Here is an 18,925-nt window from a genome sequence, read left to right on the forward strand (position 1 = left end):
CGAGTTTTTCATCATTGGCATTGCTTTGTGACCAATAGGCCTGGACAATACCCCGACGAAGTCGCTTGCTTCACCTCCTTCTGTAGGAAGCCTTTATATTCTTTCAAACTTTATTATTATTATTATTTTCATAGGACTGTGCATAGGAACTTATTATTTTCATGGGAGGAAGAGGGATCTTGACTTATTGAGAGAAAAAGAGGTTGTTCCTTCAGAGACAAGTTTTAGAATTATGATGTTTTGGTTGCTAAAAGTTTTCTCCTTATCTTACTCTACACAAGCATATAAGAAAGAACACACTATTCATAACCAAGATCAAGTGCAGGAATGAGAATCCTAAATAGATGCATGCCTCATGGTTTTCTTACAACTTCCTAGATGAAGGATCGTATCTTCCATTGTAAAATCATTGACTCGAAAGTGATAAACCAAATCAAGGACAAGGGTAATGGATAAGCCAAGGGTTGCGTGTTACTACTGTTAGTGTCAGTCTTTCCATCCTTCCTACAGTGATCAAATATGCTCTTACAAAGTGGTCTCAGAGTGTCAAGGTCAAATTTTGTCATTTCAGTGAGTCTTCAAGCCAAAATTTGGTCACTAGGCATTAGGTATAGGATTTGCCCAAATGTCAGTCCATGTCATCATTCAACTGATTTTATCATCATTCAGAGGGTTTTCATTATCATGTCAGTGTCGAATGAGTCATTTTATACCTTATTCATGCTTCGGTTGCGCCTTGGCAAGGTCATTTCCCTCTCCTAGGGTTTTGAAAGCCAATTTCTCTTGGATGGTCAAGTCATCGGTAAAATTTGTATCCAGATGTTCATACACCTTCCCCTATCCTTAAAATACCCTATCAAATGCTTCCCATCCCTGAGATCCGCCAAATTCCTCATTTTTGCACAAACCCTAGTTTCTAGCTACAACTTGGCAGTTTTCTAGGTTTGGCCTGTGTTTTGCCCTTTTGGACCCCTTCCCCTCACTCAATCTCTGAGATTCCACTTTCCCCTACTTCCTAACATCCCTCCCCACTCCCAAAAATTTCCTCAAGAATTTAGAAGCCCTCTATCCCCTTCATTTCGCTTCATTTCGACAAAATTCCTTGTTTCACACATCGGGACAAGTTTCACTCAAATGATGTTTCAGAGAAATCAAAGATGAATTTTGGAAACCTGAGAGAGGTTTTTGTCCAAAACATGGCAAAGAAGAAAAACCTCCTTCACTTTTTGCACAGGTGTCATTTTTTGAGAGAACTGTCAAGAATACCGTTGCCTCAGGAAAATCAAAGACACCTCTGGAGTGACCTTGGGAAAATCAAGTTTTCTCCTAGCTTGGTTGGCCAAATGATTTTCTTGATGGGTAAAATGATAACTAGACACAAAGATATTTCCAATGAGCTATCATGAGCTCAATTTGGGGTTGAGGAAGGCATTCAAAAGTTGACTGCAATAGCACTCTTCTTTCAGGCAGCCTCATTTGGCACTTTTTGACCATTCTTGGGAGATTTGAGTTTTGATAGGTCAACTCAACTCCAAATTAAAAAATTCCACTTGGTTTGGAAAGTCGACTCAAAGAAATTTCCAACGAGCCATCCTGCGCGCAATTCTGACACTGGGAAGGCCTCCAAAAGCCTCCTGAAAGGTGCGCGACCCGTTGAGCCAGAGGTGCGTGACTCGTTGGGCAAGGTGCGCGACCCATTGGGAAAGGTGCGCGACCCGTTGAGCTGTAAGCTACAAATTCACTTCAAACTCACTCAAATCTTCTTCAAATTTGCAAATTGGATTGAGGTAGGCTCTCTGCAAATTGTTTTGTTGGTTGATGATGAATGATTGACCTCCATACTTGTTTTAAAGCCTCCAAAGATGCAAGTGAAAAAATCATTCAGTGGCTGCTTGTTGATGTTTGAAATTTGCTGGGGTTTTATGTGGTTTCAAGAGATTTCCCTTTGCACATTGTTTTTCCCTTCCCTTATCACTCACATGTTCATTTGCCCCTATTTTCCCATGCCATGTTGAAAATAAAAGTGCAGGCCATCCCTTGTCCCTAGTCACCAAAAAATCAAAAACCCTACCCCCTCCTAAAACAGCAAAACTGTAAACCCTAGCTGGCCTCACTATAAGCATATTGTAAACAAGAAAAGTTGATGAAATTGCAAAGGACATTGTGGAAAAACTTCCCAAAACAATCCCCATGATTTTCCCTTTGTCCACACATGTATTTCCCTTATTTCCCATATCCTTGCATATATACATTCAAATCTTCATGAGATTATCAGGCAGAGAGAGGCGGAGAACCGCTTGTTACAGCAGAAGCTTGACATGGCTCAATGGACTATCAGCTATCTTGAGCAACGCAACAAGCAATTAGAGGAGGAAAAGGAACTTGATGAGCTATGGAGGATACGCAGCGACCGAGTCATAAACCGTAGGAGGCCCGGTGACCTATTGCCTAAGGAGAGAGAGTCAATGTTCATCCGGGTGAATGCACACTTGGAGAAGCTGTTGGCTAAGGCCAACCAAGACAAGAGGCTGCTGAGGAACATGAAAAACCACTATTGGGCTAGGATGCACGTTTGTAAAGCAAAGATGAAAATGTTCCAAAGAAGGTTGACCGAGGCTCTTAAGAGGAAGAAGAAGACCAACCCCCTCCGCATCTTGGCCGAGGCTTCTCTTACTCATCAGGACACTCACTAGCCTCTTCACAGCACCAAGCACAAATTTTTTTGGAAGTTTTGGCTCATTTTTGGCATTTTTGGGCAATTTACAGGTTTTGGCCTCTCAACGGGTCTCACCCCGGTGAGACCCTTTGTCATCGTAGCTCTGTTTTGCAAAAACTCAGCATTTTTGGACTTTTCATGCAAATTTACATTTCCCATGCATTACCTTGAGTTTTCATGGAGTTTTGGGCCTCCAAAAGGTCAAAATACAACCAAATTTTGACTTTCTGCCCCTTTTTTGAGCTGCAGAAGTAGTCTTGGGAGAATTGACTTTTGACTGGGCAACTCACCTCAAAATCAAAAAATTCCGATTGGGTTGGAAAGTAGACTCAGAGACCTTTCCAACGAGCTATTCTGCACCTCATTCTGACACTGGAAAGGCCTCCACACAGGGCTCCAAAGTGCGCGACCCGTTGAGGATGATGTGCGCGACCCGTTGAGGAATTTGTGCCAGATTTGACCAGTTCAGCCCAGAATTTGTAGTTTAGCTCCAGTTTGACTTGCTGAGGTCGATGGTGGTCCTTTTGACTGTACTTGTGGCACTTTTTGGATACTTTTACTCTTGTTTAACTCTTCTAGAAGATTCTTGCATGTAAAGGGTAAAAATTGAATGTATTAACTGGTTTCCAAGTTTATAGAGGCAAGTTGTTTTGACTGCCTAGATTGTAGTGCTTAGTTTAGAATTGGTTGAAACAACTCCTAGAAGGATGAGCTTGACCCCTAGAGGCAAGGGAAGAGGTTGTCTTGCCTATATTATGTATTTTATTAGTCATTTTCAAGGGTTGGAAGGTTGGACTCTTGAGGGAGAAGCTATCATTGTATATTTTCATTGTATCTCTGCAATTTTTGACTAAGGAAGACCAGGTTTTTGCAGTCATCTTTGGGATTCTTGTGGACTCATTGTATTGATGGTGTATCTCTTCATGTTCTTGTAAGCTTTTTTATGTGATTCTTTTCCTTTCTATACTGCTGCATATTAAACAAATGAAGTGTTAAAGTATGAATTCATGCTAGCCATGCTCTGCTTTTAAATTTGTTTAATTTCAATGTTTTCTTCTGTCTAAAGAGAATTCAAAGTGATTGTTTGCTCTCTTTAGCTCCTCATCTTTCTTTCCTCACCATTCATTTCAGTTAAAGGCATCAATACAGGCTCCTACCTTGCCCCAAAGACCCCCTGCAGAAACTGTGTCCAATCCCTGCACCCTAAATTGCAGCTCCTCAATTTGCCACCAAAAACCCCCAAAACCCCCAAAAACCCCAAATCAACCTTTATAATCAGTTTAATAGCCTAATATCAGTGTTACCTTTGTTGGTCATCTCATCCCATTGAAGATTTGACGAGATTTGACCTGGAGAGAGCCTTCTCCTGCCCCGTAGGGCTAGCTACGAGGCTAAATGGTTTGATGTAGCCTTGAGGTTTACCTTTCTCAGCCTGAGGTGAAATTTCAAGCGCTAACAACTACAACTTGCGATTCAGAAAATATTAGCCATGTCATCTCGAAGCTAAAAACTAACTTTATTCGAAGACAAATAAAATCAAAAGAATCAAAACATGAAAGATGAAAACACACAACAAGAATGCAGTTTATATAATGATATGCAAACTATCCTATCCGTACATAAACAAGACATGATCAGGGCATGTAAAGTGGAATTTCCAATGCAGCCATAGAAGCTGCTCCTAACCTTTGGACTGAAGCATGTAATCTTGTAGAACCAAAACAAATAACAATGCAATGAACAAGAGAAACTGTGAAAATCTCTACACTGACCAATGGAAATAGGAAGTTCAATCACAATGATGTATTACCCTCAACTTCTCTTTCATACAATAGACTCCACAATAACAAAACTACCTTCTCTGACCATACAAGACTTGATGAAGCACATGCACGTGTAGGCCAAGAGACATGGGTTTGGACTGACATGCGCCCACATGCAACAAGATGCTCATGCATGGACCTAGGAAGAGCACATGTCTTTAGCACGAAGGAGCACACTCAAGGTGGGCATACTTTCTCATCATAAAGGAGTGTACCCAAGGAGGGCGCACTTCTTCAACCCAAAGGAGTGCGCTCAACTCAAACGCATGTCTTCACCAACTTGGAGTGTGTTTTTTTCTTTGTGAGTGTTTTTCTCACTTTTGTTTTCTTTTTCTATGCTTTTGAATGTTTTTCGAGTGTGAATATTATAGGGAAAAGTGTCTATATAGAACTGCTCTATCCCACTAAGGTGTGATAGCTGCCTTAGAAACAAACAGAGAAAAGCTACTTTCGTTTTTCCTTTATCAATTATAGATAGAGAGGAACAGAAAGACCAACCTCTGTCTTGCGCTAATCTCCTAATTTGATCCCTCTCTTCTTTGATAGTCCTCAACTACTGCTCCCTTGCACGCCCAGCTTCATAAAGTACCTGTAAGATCACAGAAGCATAGCACTATACAAAGACATGGATCTATAATCATAAACAATATAGGATCAGATGTAAATTGACCATACAAATGTAGCAAGCATCAATGACACAAAAGCATGGAGGAAAACTCAAATAGCTTTTATTGATAAACAAGAAAAGAGCCAAGAGGAGTTACAACCAGTTGTTCTGACCCAGCATCAACCTCCCAGCAAAGAAGCCCCTCTTCACCTCAAACAAAGCTTAGATCACCCAACAATCTGATGTTTGTCTCAAGAAACCAACAACAATTCCTTACAATATGAAAAATTCCAGCCTTTGGATCTCTGGGATGAGGGATCCATATATAGATATCTGTAAGGGGTATGAGTCAGCTTGTGATTTGATTAGTGTCTTCTCTCTGATAGTTCTTGCTTCCACTTGGAGACTGATGGCCTCTTACTCATCCTTGGTCGAATTCAGTGAGGCAAGTGTCAGAGGAGAAGATTCTGGAAGCTTCCATTGCCTCTCCACCTCACGGAATGACATTGCCATTTGTCATTTCTCACCCATCGCACCCCACAGAAGGGACTTTTGAAATGCAACACACCCTCACAGTGTATTTGGGTGAGATGCAACGCACTTAGCTAGTGGAGCAGCTGCAATGATCCTGTTTTGACCAATTCTGAGCAGTTTCTCATGGAGAACTTCTGGGAGAAGCTGTAATCTGTTAACCTTGTTACTTTAGGGGTTAGAACAATACTTTTAGGGACTTAGCAGCCCTTGGTTTATGGACATTTCATGCTTGGGTTTGTAGGGCCAAAAAATGTCTATAACAGTTGCCCCCTAAAGCATGAGGCCGTTAATCTTTTGATGTCGGGTGAAATGCTTTATTATGAGGATCCGAAGTTCTTTCAATGCTGGGAGGAGACCTGTAATAATATACAATACAATACATTATCTTCATAATATTTTCATGATCTAGCTGAGGCGGGCATTCCCATGCTCAGCTTTATAAATTCATTTTCATGTACATTTTCATGTACATAGGACAGACAATCGTCTGAGTGTAGACTGATGATTCTGATAGAGCCATCATCCTTTTGAGTGGATGATTATCTGTGCAACAATGATGTACATTTAATGTCTTTATTTCCCTAAATATATATCGCAGCCCAGATGGATGAAACTAGATCCGGGGTCTTCAATCTCGTCCGATCTTTACTCGAAGTACAAGTCGATCCATGTGAGAAATGTTCTGCAGTCGAACATGGAAGACATCGCTTGATTACCAGCCAATGATGTAAACTGTTAACAAGCGCGAGAGGAATAACCGATAATGATAATGACCCTCAAGGTACTGCATTACAATTCACGTGGTGTGAATAAAGGACTTGGCATCGAACACCATGCAAAATCTTTCGGTCGAAGGCCATTGATGTAAACATGTCGCCGGAAGTGAGAAAATTTCCATTGAGGCATGCAAGCTTCAAAGCACTGAATGGGGTGTTCCTAGATCAACTTCTTGGATAATGAGCTGATGTCGATAAGAAGTGATCCGTCACAGGAGGGCCTTAATGAATCCCACATCAATGACACGGAACAGAGCAAATGATTTTAATGGAGGTGAAAACGATCTGGTGATATAAGGTTCAGGGTGGCGGTCATGAAAGAATGGAGTATAATGTATGGTAGTGGGTGAGACACAGGTGAATTCTCTTAATGACTTCTCTTGAACATATCGGTGACACTGATGTGATGGATTGGTAGCATTAACCCCACATGTGGATGGTATGGCGTGACCATGGTGATGTGACCAGTGAATGAAACGACCCAACCTGACTCAGACACGGAGTGGAAGTGTCATGTTCAAGAGCGACTTGCTACCAACAAAGTTTCTTCAAGTTTTCTTCCTAATTTTCCCTAGTCATTGCTGACCAGTACCTCTTTATTTTTGTCAAGCTTGAGGAGGATAACATATGCTTGTTCTATAATTTGCCCTTCGGGCAAACCCATCGCTATGTTTTAATGAGCCTAGCGATAGTGAAACTCGTTCTCGTCTATAGACAAGTTTGTCGCTATTAATCTTTTTAACGAGTTTAAAGACAAAGATAACTCGGTCCTTTTCAATTTTAGAGATTCTGAAAAAGGAACGTAAAGGTAACTCCAAAATTCCTTTTCGTCATCTAATCCCTTAAGTCCGAAAAAGTATAAAACAATACAGAAGGGATGAATTTTCGATACTTTTAACGAGCCGAACAAAACAAGCGCTCGATATTTTTGTGTAATATTCCCTCAGGTCCAAAAAGATTAAAATCTAGAGGAGGGATAGCACTTCCTGTCCCTTTAACGAGCTGGAGAGGCCAATGGCTCGGAAATCTTTTCATATTTTATGAGTCAGTTGAAAGGATCTTAAAGGAGACTCGTCTTTTGAGGAACGAGTGATAAAATGGGTAGCAGCTCATTCCAGGTAAGGTTTGGAATTTTCCAATCACGGAAGTGTCACAAGGATGGCTAGTGAGATCACTCTTCGCAGTTGTTCCTCAAAATGGGTAAACAATCAAATGGAGGTGAATGATCGGCCAATGAAAAAGTGGAGGTGACGGTGCAAACATGACCAAGGCTTTAATGGCTGAAGTACTACATTCACGATGCTTATTTACCGGGGAATAGTTCATTTTTTAACGAGCTTAAACGCGGGGGGAAACATTTGCTCATGTCTTATGTTTATTTTTTAACGAGCTTGAACTATGTGCTAAAACTGCTCGATTGAATGGTCCCTTTTTTGATTTTACCATAAATAGCTTTGTTCTATCAAGACTTTAATCAAACTCATGTGTACATGCAGATGTTGGTCCTGTTCGTCCAGTAGTTCGCCTGAGAGTACCAACTGCCGCCCCAGCAGGAGAGGCTGTCGGAAGGGCTATCCTTCGTGGCCTTGATGTGGCTGAGACTCTCACAACATTACAGGAGAAGGTTGAGGGCCTCACTCTTGGTATTCCAGATGTGAGGACTGACGAGTTACCTTTGAGGTTACAGCGGCATACTACTGGTGTGCCAAGACGATGGACTCATCTCTTACGCATGATCGCATAAGCTGTGACTTGCTATCACTAGCATCATTAGACTAGGGTGATCCCTAGCATTTTGAGTTTTTGGTCACTTGACCGATTTTGTCTTGGTTACAGAACATTATGTGTAAACCATAAACAATTATATATATTTTTGATTTTCGAAGTTTTATTTTGGTTAAGTTACATAATCCAAATGCAAACATTGATGGTATGTTTCTTTTTATAAATGTTGCAAATGTCTATCTAACACATAATTTGCTAATGAGTCAGTTAATGTGTTTAAGTTTTTGGAAATTTGTTGATATTGAATAAAATGAAATTGTCTTTCCAAAATCATAACCCTTAGGAACATGCGATAAATAGATGGGTTTCGGACGGAATAGATACCAGTGAGTTGTAGTATTACGAGTTGTGAGTCTAGTCTGACAATTAGTCGACGTATACCATGTGTGATGGCATCAGAGAGAAGTTCTATCAATGCGCTATATTCAACGATGTTATTTGTTGATCGACCAATACATACCCCTCTGAAACTTACTAACTCGCTGCTTGGATAAAAAATAGCCCAGGTTGCGGAAGATAGGTTCCGCGAACTACGACTCACTCCATCGGCATATCCAACACATGACTCCAATAGGTTTGACATCTGCAAAAAATGTAAAGAGTGGATTACTTGACCAAAATAAACACTTTAGCGAAAACAAAAACATAACAAAAGCATACAGGTTACCATTACGCATAGTAACGCTTGAGGTACAACCCATTACGAGGTTGCGCCAGTGGAATTCCGTCATAATCCATTAACTCGTAGGCTCCTTTTGCTAACACTCGTTTAACAATATAGGGGGCCATCCATAAAGACTTAAATTTACCTGCTCCCAATTTATCGGATTCTTGGTCATAAAGCAAGACCAAGTCACCTTCTGAGAAGACACGGGGTTTGACATTTTTGTCGAACTGCGCCTTGACTCGTTTCTTATGGGCTTCATTAGCCAAAGTGGCATCACGACGGGTTTCATCCAATTGGATTGATTCCAAGAAACGAGCTTCTTCTTCTGAAGTTCCGGGGAGGAGATCAATTGCGAGTTTGAGAGACGAGATTTCGCACTGGACTGGTAAGACTGCTTCCAGGCCATATACCAGTTGGAAAGGTGTAAACCCAGCTGCATTCCTTACTGATGTTCGGTAAGCCCACAAAGCTGAGTACAGGATTAGGTGCCATCTTCTCTTGTGAACTGCGATCATCCTTTGCAGCATGCGTTTCAGGACCTTGTTGATTGCTTCAACTTGTCCATTGGCTTGCCGATAATATGGAGTAGAGCTGTCATGAGACAACCCTAGTTTGGCAGCTAATTTTACCATCATGTGATTGCGAAAATCCGTGATCTGTGACTATAGCCTGTGGTATGTCGAATCTGGCGACTACATGATTGAAAAAGAAGAGGGCAGTTGTTTCACCAGCATTATCTAATGTAGGCATCGCCTCGGCCCATTTGCTAAAATAGTCAACTGCGACTATGATATACCCATGCCCCCCAGTCGAGGTGGGGTTACATGTCATGAAATCAATGCCCCATTTGGCGAATGGCCCAACAACAACTATTGGCTGCAGAGGTGCGGGTGGTCTTCTGGTTTTGCTATCGAAAATTTGACAAGCATGACAACTTCTGACTGCGGTTATGCAATCTTTGAACATTGTTGGCCAGAAGTATCCTGCTCGTAAGATTTTTTGCGCTGTAGCATATCCAGATTGATGCGCCCCACACGCGCCTGAATGACAATAATTAAGGAATTTTTCGGCCTCCTCATGGGTGAGGCACCTTCTCAGAACTGTATCGATACCATGATGGTAATGTGTATCACCGACGATCATGTAGTCTTTTGCTTGGTATCGAATACGTTTTTGTTTGGAGTGGGAGGCGTTTGGCCTGTATTTTTGGGTTTGGAGATAAATGATTATATCCCCATACCACTCATTGCTTGAAGATATCAGAAACAAACTTTCGTCCATGATTGTTTCATCAGATGTTTCATCGTTGGACGACGATGGGAGATTGCACAATAATTCTGTGAAAACTAGAGGTTTCTTTGACTTGGATTTTACAAATTCGAGATTAAACTCTTGCAGGATTGTTATCCATTTTGAATATTTGCCCCCAAGCAACTGTCCCGACAATATATAAGTCATGGGGTTTCAATTTGACAGAATGGTAGTTTTACGAAAGAGGACATAGTGTCGAAATCTCTATATCGTTTGAACAGCTGCGAGTGCTAGCTTTTCAACGTAAGAATATTTGCTTTCTGTATCATTTAAGTTTTTACTTAAATAATATATAGGATGTTCAATTCCATCGACTTCTTGCACTAAAACCATTCCGATGGTCGTATCTGCTGCAGCCAGATATAGGTTAAAATCTTTTTGATAATCATGAGCGTACATTAATGATGCTTTCATTAGTGATTCTTTTAAAGCATCAAAGGAAGCTTGCGCAACCTGATCCCAGACAAAGGGTACTTCCTTTTTCAAAAGACGTGTATAACCTTTAGCAAGTTCGGCGTAATTTGGAATGAACCTCCTAAAAAAGTTCGCTTTCCCTTGGAGTTTCTGAATCTGAAGCAAATTCGAAGGTGGAGGCAAATTTATGATTGCATGGACCTTACATGGGTCGAGACGAATCCCGTCCTTTGAGACTACAAAGCCAAGTAAACGGCCAGAACTGACGCAAAATACACATTTGTGTGGATTGAGTCGTATCTTGTAGTGTCGGCAACGTAGAAATATCACTCTTAAATGCTGCGGGTGATCAGTCCACTTTCGCGAATGAGCCGGAAGGTCGTCGATGTATGGTTGAACGATGTTTTTGATGTCATGGAAGGCATAATTCGTTGCCCTCTGAAACGTCGCCCCTGCGTTCTTTAAACCAAAGGGTAATTTTCGATATGCAGATGTGCCCCACGGACAAATAAATTCAGTCTTTGACTGATCCTGTGGGCGGATATTTATTTGATTATACCCGGAGAATCCATCCATAAATGAAAATATTTCGCATCTGGCGCATTCATCAATTATCTGGTCGATGAAGGGTGTAGGGTAGTTGTCTTTTGGACAAGCTTGATTTACATCCCTATAATCGATGCACACTCTAATTTACAAATTTTTTTTGGCGAAGATCACATGAGACATCATTTGTCGACGTTTTGAACCAACCAATGTGGTTCATCGTCAGGACAAGTTGAAGAAACAGATCCAACTTAGCATGTTAAATAGTCTGAGCAGAGACTCCAACGGCTAATTTTGACCTACGGTCCATAGGTCAAATACTATTCATAATTTAATATTATTATTATTAATAAATTATTCATCAATTATTATAAAATATATATATCATATAGTTGAGGTTAATTTTTTTTATTAAATGGTTACTTAGAAAAGGTAAATTATTTGATTTAATAATATAAGTAATTATTTATACTTAATATTATATTGGTAAAATAGCCTTGATAATAATATATTATTAATATTAGTAGTGAAAATACTATTATTAATTTAATATTATTATTATTATTATTATTATTATGGAAAAAAGTTAAATTAACGGTTAACAAGACTAACAACTACTTTTGACTAGGTACCTTAAAAATGCTACCTGGGGGACCAGTCATTGAAATAAATTAATATTAAAAATAATTAAAAATATATAATAGTTATGTTCAATTATTACCTAAAAATAATTCATGTTAAAAGTTAGTCAAGGACAAATAACTAAAAATCATATCTAAGGGGAAAAATTACCCTAGAGGGGACAGTCCCTCAAATAATAATAAATAATTAAAATTATTTTTAAAATAAATAAACAACTCAATTAGTAAAAATAATTTATAAAAATAGTTAGTTAGAGATAAATAATTAAAAATTATATCTAGGGAAAAAAATATTTCTCATAGAGGGACCAATCCCTTAGAATAAATAAATTAATTATGTGAAAACTTTTATATTAATAAAACTTATATGATAATAGTTAGTAATGGTAATAGTTAAATAAACATAAATAATAAAAAATTATATTGAATTAAATTATATTAAAATTAAAAAATAATATAATTAAAACTAAATTATATTAAAATTAAACTATAATTAAAATTATATTTAAAATCAAATTATATTAAAATTATATTGTTAAATTATATTAAAATCATGTTATAATAATTAAAATTATATTACCCTAGGGGGACCAACCCCCTAAAATAACATGATTTAATTCAAAAAATTAAAATTTTTAAGTTAAATTAGTAATTCAAAATACTTCGTGATAATATTTATTTACAAATAAATTAATAAAAATAAGAAGGAATTAAAAACCAGACCATTAAAATGATTAAAATAAAAATATATATGTATATATAAAAATATATAGAAGAATAAATAAATAAATAAAAAATAAAAAAAAAAAAAAAAAAAATAATAATAATAATAATAATAAAAAGGACTAGGTCGAGAGTGCTGGGACCCAACACCGTCTGATTTTCCAGCCATCATCTCTATTGAGATTACTCGGCCTCTTTTCAATCTCAAGCGCCTCCCTAAATTTCCGATGATGGAAGTGCGAAACCTTAGCAATAACACTAGCTTCTTCAATACAAACATGATGATTGGTTTTCTCGGCGTGCTCAACCAAAGCGGAAGACTTAGTACGCCTATGCTTAAGATCAGCTGCATGTTCACTAATCCTCTGATTAATGGAGCGACCAGTTTCCCCAATGTAGGGGGTCCCACAGGAACAGGGGATCAAGTACACACCTTTCATATCCTTAGAGTCGAATGGTGTTCAGGGGTCTAAAGGTCACAGGAACATCATGCGACCTGAGAATCCTACCAATCTTATCAGTAGTCCCCTGAACATAAGGAAGAAGGACACCAGGAACTCGCTCCTTTGGTTCTCGATGAGATACCGAATTCTTTGAAGCTTTAACGAAAGCCCTCTGACCTAGGAATCTACTATAATCGTTCTCAACAAAGAGATCAAGGAGATGGGATTTTTCTTTCTCAAAACTCTCCTTATCCGAGATCCTTAGGGCCCGAGTAGCCAGGGTATTGAGAACACCCATCTTTTGAGTCGGGAAATGATGGGAACTGGCATGAAGATACTGCTCAGTATGGGTTTTCTTCCGAAAAACTCGATGGCCGAGGGAACCATCACTATTCCTAGAAATAAGAATATCGAGGAACGGAAGGCAACCATCGACCTCCTGATCCATGGTGAACTTAATGGCAGAGGATTGATTATTGAGATGATTGAAGAAGAGAACTAATTCCTCTTGGCCGTGAGGCCAGATAACATTGGTGTCATCTACATATCTTCTCCAAAGCTTTGGCAGGAGCCTGGAAGAGTTTAGAGCCTTGGACTCAAAATCTTCCATGAAAAGATTAGCAACAATAGGGGAAAGGGGTGAGCCCATGGAAACCCTGCAGGTTTGCTCGAAAAACTCTCCCTCAAAATAGAAAAACGTAGAAGTGAGATAGATCTCAACTAACTTAGCAGTGTCAGGATCTGTTAGGCGGTTGATCACCTCCATGGCCTCACTAATAGGGATGCAAGTGAAGAGGGAAACAACATCAAAACTGACAAGAATGTCCCCAGGGTCAAGCTTAATATCCTTGAGCTCCTTAATGTAGGAGGCCAAGTCCTTTACGAAGGACTCCGTACGACCAACCAAGGGCTTAAGCTTTAACGCAAGGAACTTAGCAAGAAGGTAGGTAGGACCACCAATGGTGTTGACAATGGGCCTCAAGGGAGCCCCATCCTTGTGAATCTTGGGGAGACCATATATTCTAGGCACGATAGGGTTGATTTCAATGAGTTTATGGTGCAGGGAACTCAATGAGCTAATGGATTTAATGGCAAGCGCCACCTTCTTAGCAACCTTCTTTAACGGATTCTTAGGAAGATTTTTGTAGCTACCACTATTATGAAGATGATCCAACATCTTGCTACGGTAATCAGCCTTCTTAAGAATAATGGCAGCACCACCCTTGTCTGCCTTTAAAACAATGATATCCTTGTTCTGGTTTAAGGATCTGAGAGCGACAGATTCTTCCTTACTAAGGTTGCTCTTAGGGGGCTTAGCCTTTCTCAAGACAACCGCACAATCTTGCCTGATGGTGTCCTTGACCCTATCAGGTAAATTTCTGATCCCAAACTTGATGTCACAAATAATATCATCCACCGGGATTTTCTTCGGAGCCAAGGCAAAATTTAAACCTTTGCCTAAAACTTTAAAAACAGAAGGGGGAAAGGAGAAACTGGAAAGATTTAAAACCTTATTAGAACGAGAAGGAAGGCATTGATTATAAGCCTCATTCTTATTATTCTCCAAGCTAGACGAATTGAGCGAGTTCCTGGTGTCCTTCTTCCTTATGTTCAGGGGACTACTGATAAGATTGGTAGGATTCTCAGGTCGCATGATGTTCCTGTGACCTTTAGGCCCCTGAACACCATTCGCATGTCCCTCAGATCAGCGAAGGATCCTATCGACCCTAAGGATATGAAAGGTGTGTACTTGATCCCCTATTCCTGTGGGACCCCCTACATTGGGGAAACTGGTCGCTCCCTTAATCAGAGGATTAGTGAACATGCAGCTGATCTTAAGCATAGGCGTACTAATTCTTCCGCTTTGGCTGAGCACGCCGATAAAACCAATCATCATGTTTGTATTGAAGAAGCTAGTGTTATTGCTAAGGTTTCACACTTCCATCATCGGAAATTTAGGGAGGCGCTTGAGATTGAAAAGAGGCCGAGTAATCTCAATAGAGATGATGGCTGGAAAATCAGTCGGTGTTGGGTCCCAGCACTCTCAACCTAGTCCTTTTTTTTTTTTTTTTTTATTATTATTATTATTTTTATTTATTTATTTATTTATTATTTTATTATTTTTTTATTTATTCATTCTTCTATATATTTTTATATATACATATATATTTTTATTTTAATCATTTTAATGGTCCAGTTTTTAATTCCTTCTTATTTTTATTAATTTATTTGTAAACAAATATTATCAGGAAGTATTTTGAATTACTAATTTAACTTAAAAATTTTAATTTTTTGAATTAAATCATGTTATTTTAGGGGGTTGGTCCCCCTAGGGTAATATAATTTTAATTATTATAACGTGATTTTATTATAATTTAATAATATAATTTGATTTTAAATATAATTTTAATTATATTTTAATTTTAATATAATTTAGTTTTAATTATATTTTAATTTTAATATATTTAATTCAATATAATTTTTGATTATTTATGTTTATTTAACTATTACCATTACTAACTATTATCATATAAGTTTTATTAATATAAAAGTTTTCACATAATTAATTTATTTATTCTAAGGGATTGGTCCCTCTATGAGAAATATTTTTTCCCCTAGATATAATTTTTAATTATTTATCTCTAACTAACTATTTTTGTAAATTATTTGTACTAATTGAGTTGTTTATTTATTTTAAAAATAATTTTAATTATTTATTATTATTTGAGGGACTGTCCCCTCTAGGGTAATTTTTCCCCTTAGATATGATTTTTAGTTATTTGTCCTTAACTAACTTTTAACATGAATTATTTTTAGGTAATAATTGAACATAACTATTATATATTTTTAATTATTTTTAATATTAATTTATTTAAATGTCTGGTCCCCCGGGTAGCATTTTTTAAGGTACCTAGTCAAAAGTAGCAGTTAGTCTTGTTAACCGTTAATTTAACTTTTTTCCATAAATAATAATAATAATAATATTAATATTAATAATATTAAATTAATAATAGTATTTTCACTACTAATATTAATAATATATTATTATCAAGGCTATTTTACCAATATAATATTACGTATAAATAATTACTTATATTATTAAATCTAACTAACCATTTAATAAAAATGTTTAACCTCAACTATATGATATATATATTTTATAATAATTGATGAATAATTTATTAATAATAATAATATTAAATTATGAATAGTATTTGACCTATGGACCGTAGGTCAAAATTAGCCGTTGGAGTCTCTGCTCAGACTATTTAACATGCTAAGCTGGATCTGTTCCTTCAACTTGTCCTGACGATGAACCACACTGGTTGGTTCGAAACGCGTCGACAAATGATGTCTCATGCGATCTTCGCCGATTTTTTTTTTTGTAAACTTGATATGGATCACAGAAGCCTAAGCACACTCTAATTGTTCCTTGTTTTTTCATAACAGGGACAATATTCGATACCCAATCGGTTAGAGGAACCGGGTAGATGAAACCAGCATGGAGAAGTTTTTCAACTTCTGCCTTAATGGCAGCGGCTTTCTTGGGGTTCACCTGCCGTAGCTGTTGTCGTACTGGTTTGACATCTGGATACATCTTAATTTCGTGTTCAACAATACTCGAGTCAATGCCTGGCATTTCACTATATGACCAAACAAAGACATCTATGAATTCGCGAAAAAGAGCGTTATATATTTCCAGTTCTGAAGGAGAACAACATTTGCCAACATAAATATTCTCTACAACATCTGTTTTGGTCGAGATATTTATGGCGATAGTCTCTTCAATGTTGGATAAGTTTCGCTCGGAATCCACTGTGTTTACAGTATTTGATAAGAAATCAAAAACTGAAGGATGATAAAGGTCATCTTGAGTATCTTCTCCACAATCCGGAAGAAGGGAATGATGGTGGGAATCATTCCATGGTGCCCCTTCAATTACCATTGATTGGACAATTCCTTCGTCGGTGACATGCACTCGCGACCAAGGATCTGAAGGGGTACCATATTCTTTAGACCTATCTATCCAAACGCTTGATGAGCGTTGATTTGGGTTTGCCTCCCATGCTAGGAACATTGATTGCTACAATATTTCCGTTGGGCCTGGGGACAAAACCATTGCATGATCCATGTCGATATCGTTTTCTGAGATCTTTTTAGAAGATATCATATTGCAGGTTCCTACCGACGCTACTTCCGCCAGGTTGATTGGAGGTGGAAGGGAAAAATTTCCCATTAATATAGGATCTTTTAGTAGGCCTACTCCGATATTTTGAAGCGAATGGGGGCTTCCATGGATCATGGGAATGCTTCTTGTAACTTGAGAACCATTGGGGAGGAAGTTTTGTTGATCGACGATTGTAATCCCTCCTTGAAAGGGAAATGCAATCTTCCTAAAATAGGTCGACACAACAACCGCCATAGCATATATCCATGGCCTTCCTAGTAAGATGTTGTAATCAAGATTTCCATCGATTACTTCAACATCTATTTCTACCTTTTTCCCTCCTAGTTCAACTTTCAAGTTACTTAGAATACCATATGGGGTATATGTCCTTCCGTCAAATGCTTTTAATGTTGTCGAAGATTGCGACAAGGTTGGAGATCCTAAAGTTTTCCAACAACTCATCGACATAATGCTAGATGCTCCCTCATTAATAATTGTTCGATGAACAGTTTTGTTGAGGGCTTTCACTTGAACAAGGAAAGCTAGTTGAGCTGGTAATTGAGGATCGTATCCTTTATGGTTGAAAGGTACAAGATTGGAATCCTTTGGGTCTATCCCACCAATGGCTGATAATAAAGCCTGCCTTTGGGATGGGAAATTCTGTAGTACTTCAAGAGTCGACATAGCGGATGGCGATTGGGCCAAATCTTCCACTATATTATAATGTTGTGCCGCTCTAGCGCGGGGATTAAACGTCAACTTGTGTACTACTCCCTTTGGCAGTTTTATTGTCAATTAAGGAATGATGGGCGGCGCAACTTCTGTCGAAGTTATTGTCGAACTACTAGGTTGAGCTTTATCCTTGTTGTTCGACAGCTGTGGATTCCCATAATCTTTGTTCCTTGTCGATATCAAAGCATCATTTTGTTGTTTTGAAACTGACAACATTAGCACTTGAGACGGGGAAGCATTTCCATTTTCAACCAGATTTGTTCCTGGATTTGGAAACGGATCAGTTAACACTGCGGAGGTTTTTGAATTCTTCAAGAATTTCTTAAGCTCAGCTCTATGTGGACAATTTGTGGTCCAATGATCCTCATCACATATGAAGCATGGATTTTTGGTTTCCTATCTCCAGGAGGGTTTGAAGAAGATTTTTCAGGTGATGATTCCTCCTATTTCTTCTTCTTCCCTTTGCCTTTCTTCTTGCTCCCTGGTTGTTTGGTTTCTTTGCTTTTATCTGTCGATACAGCATTTACTTCCGAGGCAAGAAGTTCATCTTTTGCATTTTGACTTGAAATCTTACGGGCCTTTTTGGATGTAGCCTTTGTCAATTTCGTGTCTGTTGTGCCAATCACGCCATCGCCGGCATGAGAGTCATTGTTTGATTTAGGAGGAGGAGGAATTGAGAATTCCGGTCTAGGGGCATCAGGTATTTTATCATAGAGCGTGCTGGACTGAGTGTAAATCAAGTCCAAATATTGCGCACGAGCGATAAATTTCTCTTCTGTTACGACTCCCCCCTTTGCCACATCTTCCGTGATGGAAGGTAGTAATGACTTGATAAACCATTCAGCTAGGAGCTGATCGGGGACATACGTTTTTACCATTCTATGACGACGTCGCCACTCATGTATATGATCAGATATGTGAGTGGCCGTTGTCTGTTTGAAATTGGTAAGAAGTTCTGTTCCCATTTTGTACCTTATCGGTAATTGAAAATGGGTTAAAAAGGTTGTGGCTAGGGTACTGAAGTTGTCGAACGAAGCTC

Source organism: Pinus tabuliformis, chromosome 7, assembly GCF_031772625.1.
Source record: "Pinus tabuliformis cultivar Carrire ecotype Pingquan chromosome 7, CPIR1, whole genome shotgun sequence".
Classification (NCBI taxonomy): domain Eukaryota; kingdom Viridiplantae; phylum Streptophyta; class Pinopsida; order Pinales; family Pinaceae; genus Pinus; species Pinus tabuliformis.